Here is a 6,989-nt window from a genome sequence, read left to right on the forward strand (position 1 = left end):
GACAATACATTAGCTTGTTGCGATGCCATATGGGAATGAGAAGATGTAAATCCACTAGACAATGGAGGAGGGGATGTAGGCAAAGGAGGAGGTTGAAAACCTAGCTTTTCATTAGAAAAGTATTATTTCTCATGACTTTGTTGCACACATCCTAAAACTTTTCCATTGTATCCATGTGTAGGATTGGGAGAGGTTTTACTCTTAGGTGGAAATGGATTGAAGTTTAAATAGGCCCAATAAATATCGAGACATGTGTTAGGATAAAACTTTTGAGTATCAAATTCATACATCTTATATTTTCTACAAAAAGGTGTGAAATCTAATGATCTCCAGTCATCCTTCGATATTTCTTCTCTAAGAACTCCTTTAGTAGGAGATGATGTATTTGTTTGAATTGGAGAGAGGATTGTAATAACTAAAAAATTATATTGTGCTTCAATTTGTATATTCTTGTCAACTTTCAAAGCAAACATTTTATCATTATATATATAAGGAACCGAATGGTAATCAGATTGACAAGTCAACCCATCCTTAACAACAATTTAAGGTTCTTCAACAACATGAATAATATTGATTGGATCTTGGTTAGGTTCTTCATCTTTAGGGGACAAGAGAATTGAAAATATGACGAGAAATGGTATTATCCTCTTGTTGTAAAATATCTTCATGGCGAACCTTAGGAAAGGGACATTCATGTCTTATTGATGCTTCATCTCTAGGGGGAAGGCTATTGAAATGAATAGAAGGTGAAGTGTTATTAAAGGAATTCTCACTCATATCAACTTCTTTTACCATAATATCATCCTCTTTCACCAAGGTTCCCTCATGGAGGAGGAACATAATAAGAGAATAATCGACGCCATCCTCCAATGGTTTGTCCCAAATAGGGAGATCATTGAGAGAAGTGTTATAAATATTTTCTTGCATCAATATGTCCTCTTTAGGGAGAGAAACTTTGGGAGAGGAATCATTGAAAGGCTCATAAAGGGTATTTTCATATATCTTGAATCCTTTCAACTTAAGAACCTCCTCTAGTAAAAAGAAATTTGATATTTTTCCTAATTAAGAAAAAAGAAAACTTGCAATGAAAGAAGTGAATGAAATGAACTAGATTTGAAAACACAATTGAAGATTTATGCAACCCACAAGTTTACTTTAGAATTATATATTAGGGTTCTTGTGATTTTAACCTCTAAATTTATGCAATTAAATTGAAAATGAGATATATGAATGCAAATTTGATTTTTAAAATGCATGAACAATCAAATTTGAGAGATAAACTCGAAATTATACAACCCACAAGGTTAATTTAATAATTATAAATTAGGGTTTTTGTGAATTTAACCTCTAAATTTATGAAATTCAATTCGAAATTGAACTTGTGAATGTAAATTTATATTATAAATTACATAAACACTCATATCTAAGAACATAATTTAGGAATAAGGGTGTAAGGAGCTAGGTTCACCAAAATGAAATGGTGAAAATTAGGGCTTTCACCATTGGATGTAGTAAAACAAGTAATTTTGCTTAATTACCATCACATTAGGGAAAGATGGAATTTGATAGATCTAAACCTAATAGATATAGATTCTATTAAGATTCTAAGGGTTTTGAATGTGCCTCTTCTTTCCCTTAACTTAAATTGAATTGTTGAAATTAAATTGAATTGCTAAAATTAGGGTAAATGTGTCGAAATTTAGGTAAATATGCACAAACTGTGAGCTATAGTCATCAAATCAAACCACAAAACTGGATCCATGGAATATAAGAGTATTCGGACCTATTCTAAAAATTAGCTCCTAATTTGTCAAGATCGAGATGGTGGTCACTCTGGTCCTCTGCACTTTTCGCACTCCAAAGGGGGATCTATTTGTCTCTATAAATAAAGCCAGTTTTGAAGATCATAGCTCGGTACCTACTCATGCACACACTAGAGAAGGGAAGTAGGTTGGGAATAAGGGTTTGCCTAAGACAAACACCATTTTATAAATTAACCTTGAATGAGATATTACAAATAATTGAAATAAATAATGAAAAGATATACCTCAAATCTGCAATGATTGATAATGATGCTTTGCTTCTTGAATGTAATCGTATATGTTGTTTGAAATGGCATGAACATAAAAAAACCCTTATCAAACACACATGCTTTCATATGATTGATGTAATTTGGATCCACAATGAATGAATGAAGAATATGCAGGCTTGAAGACCTTTGAAAATGTTTGGTGATGAATGCTTCAATGCTTGAATGCTTGACTGCTTGAATGGATAGATTCTTAGATTGGATAGATAAAAATGAGCTAAGAAGGATGCCTTATATAAGGATTTCATAATTTAATCACCTTTAGGCTTACTTAGAATTAATATATTTTTGCAAGGAGCTAAATTTGAATAGCGTAAGACTGCCTAATCATCCTCCCGAAATTTGAGGAAAAAAGTGTGGGAATAGAGTGAAGCATGCTTTGGTCTCAACCACTTTTTACCAAATTTATAGGGATGCAAGCTATAATAATTATAATGCTAAATGTAGCTTGGTAGCTCAACACAAGATGTGCAGATATGCAAAATATTCTTTGATAGTTGAAATTAGGGCATGATTAAGGAATAATCAGGATAAAATGATAAAGGAAACACCTAGAATTAAGGGCCCAAATAAGAGTGTGATGATGTAATAAAGTGGAATAAGAACCATAATACTAAACAAAATATTAATTAATTGCAATAAATGTCCTATAAAGTATAGAGAAAAGGGAAATCCTAAAATAGGTGCTAGAAGAGTGTGAAATTGGACACTAATAAAGGGTGGTGTACAATTTACAATGCTACACTCTCTTTTTAGGACTCTCTCTCTCTCTCTCTCTCTCTCTCTCTCTCTCTCTCCCCTTAAGTCTATTTAGGACACCCCATTTTTCTCTCTCTTTAAGTCTATTTAGGACCTCTTTTTAGGATCTCTTATTAGGACCTCTCTTTAGATTAGCAAATATATTTGGAATTTTGGCATATTAAAAATAATCTTGTTTAAATTTAACTTCTCTCACTCTCTCTCTCTCAATTTTTCCCTCCCCTTAAGTCTTTTTAGAACTTCTCTCTCTATTTTCTTTCTTTTTAGGACCTCTCTCTCTCTCTCTCTCTCTCTCTCTCTCTCTCTCTCTCTCTCTCTCTCTCCTTAAAAGTTTATTTAGAACCTCTCTTTTATAAGATCTCGTATTAGGACCTCTCTCAAGATTAGCAAATAAAATAATATTGTTTTAATTTAAACTCTCTCTCTCTTTCTCACCTTAAAATTTTTAGGACCTCTCTTTTAAGGATCTCTTTTTACGACCTCTCTCTAGATTAGCAAATATTTGGAACTGGTGCATTTAAAATAATGTTATTATAGACGACCCTCTTGGCGCAGTGCTCACGTGTCAGAATGCGATCGATCTCTCCTTCTCTTCTTCCAAGCTCTAAAATGCTCCAATGCTTATGTGTGACAACGACCCTTCATTGGGCCCTACATGGTTTATATGGACCCCCTTGTGGGCCCACTCCCTTCGTGTTCTCCCTTCTTCTATCTCCTCTTTGATTCTTTCAATTCCCTCTATCTTTCTTTCTCATTCACTTGTCACCCTTTCTCCCTCCTTCTTCTTTTCGATAATTTTTCGTTAATTTTCCAAATAATTCTGAAAAAATTCTCGAGGGGGCATACACCACCCGTGCTTTGTGTTGGGGCATCCTTCTTCTTCTATCTTTTACCCATCACCAAATTTGCCTCTATGTAAAAGAGAGGCAAAATGTAGACACTTAAATTAAAATTAACTAATTTAATTTCCTCGCATAATTAATTTATTAATTATGCCAATCCATATTCTTTCTCAATATTAATTAAATATAATTAATATTGTCACTATAGTCTAGTGATTGATTTATTTAATAAATCAATCTACCTCTATTCTTCTAAAAATCCCTAAAATTAATTCTCTCCAAATCCCCCCCTTTAATTAATTAATCTCAATTAATTAATTGATCTAGGTGATTCGTACAAATCACCTTTTCCTAATCCATCATTAACTTAATGAATTCTTCTAGAAGCACCCCTAATCTCACTTATCATTATTCTCTTAATTTTTAATCCCCTCCACTCATTCTCTCTCCTAGTCAAATCCTCCTACAAATCCCATTTGTCCTAATCCCACCTAATCATTCTTCTAATCCCTCTCCTAATGAGTTGCTAGTGGCTAATCCTCATGATTAGCCACAAAGTCAACTCCTTGTCTCCTCATTCACCCACCTGCCTTAAATGCCCTTTTCCTAGGTGAATGCAAGATTTTCAAAATCTCACATTCCTCTAGGTATCCCTTCACCCAAGAAATTTATAATTCCTCTCTATTCCTCCAATACTTATGAGCATTCTTTTAAAGAATTTTTAATTCCTTCTTCTCATCACTCAAGGAATATTTTATTCATTTTCTCTTCCCTAGGTGCATTGGGAAGCCTTCCCAATGAACCTTGAGCAGTGTGGAGACAAGAAATGCCTTTAAGGCATGTCTCTTGGACTCCACACTTGTCTTGTCATCTCCTCTTGGGCCATGTGTGGGCTCACATGCAATCCTGACCCTCCCTCTTGGATCAATCTTAGCCCTTCATTTCCTCCCCTCTTCTCTTATAAATTGGAGGCTCCACTCCTTCATTTGACATCTCCAAGTTATCCAAGTTTATGCTGTCAATTTGAGCCTAGAAAACCATCCAAGTATCCAAATTCTAGCCAAATTTTCATTCACCTATCACTTAGCCAATTTCTTATCCATTCCATCGCATCATCCAATATCTTGTGCACAATCTTGGAGCATCCAATATCTTGTGCACAATCTTGGAGAGCCACCCACACCAAACAAGAGAGCCAATCCAATCAAGCCAAGAATGGGTGCATCTTTGGCTTCATCAAAGGCTCAATCCAAAGGTATAATGGTCTTTTAATGTTTTATTGTTCATTCCATTGCATTTGATCATTGCATCTTCCTTCCAATCTTTTTCCCTCTTCAATCCTTATGACCAGACTTATTGCAAGCATGACACTAACCATGAAAGAGTTAAGAATCCAGGGCATTATAAGGTTGGAATGAATTCTTAATCATTCTACTCCTGCAATCAATAGCCTTATGGATAACCCTATTACAATAATAGAAATTACCATTAAAATATTGAGAGTACCTAGTTGGAACAATTTGTTTAGGAGTAGGTCTTTTGAAGTTCTTCTTCTTCTGGCTTTGGACATTTTTGTAATCATTTTCCTTTCTTTCTACCTTCTTTGGCACCTCAACATGTGCCTCTTTCTTTGTCTTCTCACTTTTGTCTTTAGTCATTTTTTACTTTGAGCTTTCCCATTTTTCAAAACCAAGTCCACCCTTCTTGTTTGGAGTCTTTTCACTACCTATTAACTGTTGTGCCTCCACAACTCATACCCCATTTTCTCAATTCAGAAAATGGGGATCCCCTCTTTTTCACTTGGCCTCTTGTTTTTTCCTTCCCTTGTCTTCCCTTTTTTCCTCCCTTCCTTCTTATTTTCTTTTTCTCCTTTCCTTTTCTTTTTCTCTTGTTCCTTTTTCCCCTTTTTCAAACTTGAAGGAATCAAGGATCCCCTTTTCGATTTCGGGAGTCAAGACACCTAACCCCTAACCCATGTGTTTTCCTTTATTGTTGCCCTACCTTGTGATGATTAGGAATGTCTCCACCCCCAATCCTCGATTCACCCTAGGCGTGAATTAGGGATTTGGCATGGTGGTTTTCACCATCTTGATGACACCTACTACCCCCGACCGCAACCCCCGATGGGTCTACCTACTGCCACATTGCATTAAATGTGTGTGTTCCTACCATGAGGGCTTCATTGGCTAGGCAATATTATATCACATGCATTCATAACGGGGGGTTTGATATCCCAAAAATGAGGGTACAATATGTTGCCTATCAATGAAAATAGGGGGATTTTTAATTCGAGCTATGAAAAAATACAATATTTGGCAAAAATAGGGGGGCTTTTAATTTAGGTTGTGTATTGGGAGGGGGTGACAAAAAGGGAGTTTAGAGCAATATTTTTTGAAAATAGGAGGATTCTTTAGTATGTCATGAACGCACATGCTATAACCCAAGTTCACTACGTGAAGCCCCCGTGGTTCCTACATATATAAACCCAATTTATTGATCTTTTTTCTTCATTCTGCCATGAATTTGGGTGATTTAAGAGAAATTCCATGAGCATAGGAAGGCTTTTGAGCATGTTTCTTAGGGTTTAGTAGTGTGCGAGATAGTTTTGTTTCTCCTTTTTGAGGTAGGGTTTATTTCTTTGCTTCCTTTTCTTCCTTCTTTCTTTTTTGTGTCTAGGTTTTGATCCTCTTGGCCTATTTTGTTGAAGTTTTAGTTGCAGCCTTTAGGGTTTGAAACCCTCATTCTTTTCCTCCTTCAATTAGTGAAAGTATTTAGCTTTTGTTGTTTTTCCCTACATTTCTCGATTGAAGGTGCTTGCCTTGGGTTTTGTGGTGTTCCTAGCCACTCTTGTCTTATTTTAGTTCATTTTTTAATAAGCAATATTTCATACCATAGAGATGAATTAATAATCTGTGTATACTAATTGAGTGATCAAAAAAAAAATTGAAAATCACTAAGTGTTTAAAATGATGCCCTAGTGGATCAAGGATTGTAACATCCCTGACCCCCGCTTATCTCAAAACTTGGCATTACCAAAGATCCCATGGGGATTGGGGATGTTACATCCCCAATACCCATTTTGGGGTCGGGGATGTAACACCCCCAACCCCTGAAACTTGTGATATATAATGATCCCACCTATAAGTGGCGGGGATAAAGGATGTTACTATACCCAACCCCCGATAATACCCCCAACCCCTATCCATTCACCCACAAAATACATTGCAAGGATCAAGGATAGAAATACCACCAACTCCCAAAGGCTTTGACTGCGCCTTTGAAGCAAGGATTGGGGATGT

This window comes from Cryptomeria japonica, chromosome 8, assembly GCF_030272615.1.
Source record: "Cryptomeria japonica chromosome 8, Sugi_1.0, whole genome shotgun sequence".
Lineage (NCBI taxonomy): Eukaryota > Viridiplantae > Streptophyta > Pinopsida > Cupressales > Cupressaceae > Cryptomeria > Cryptomeria japonica.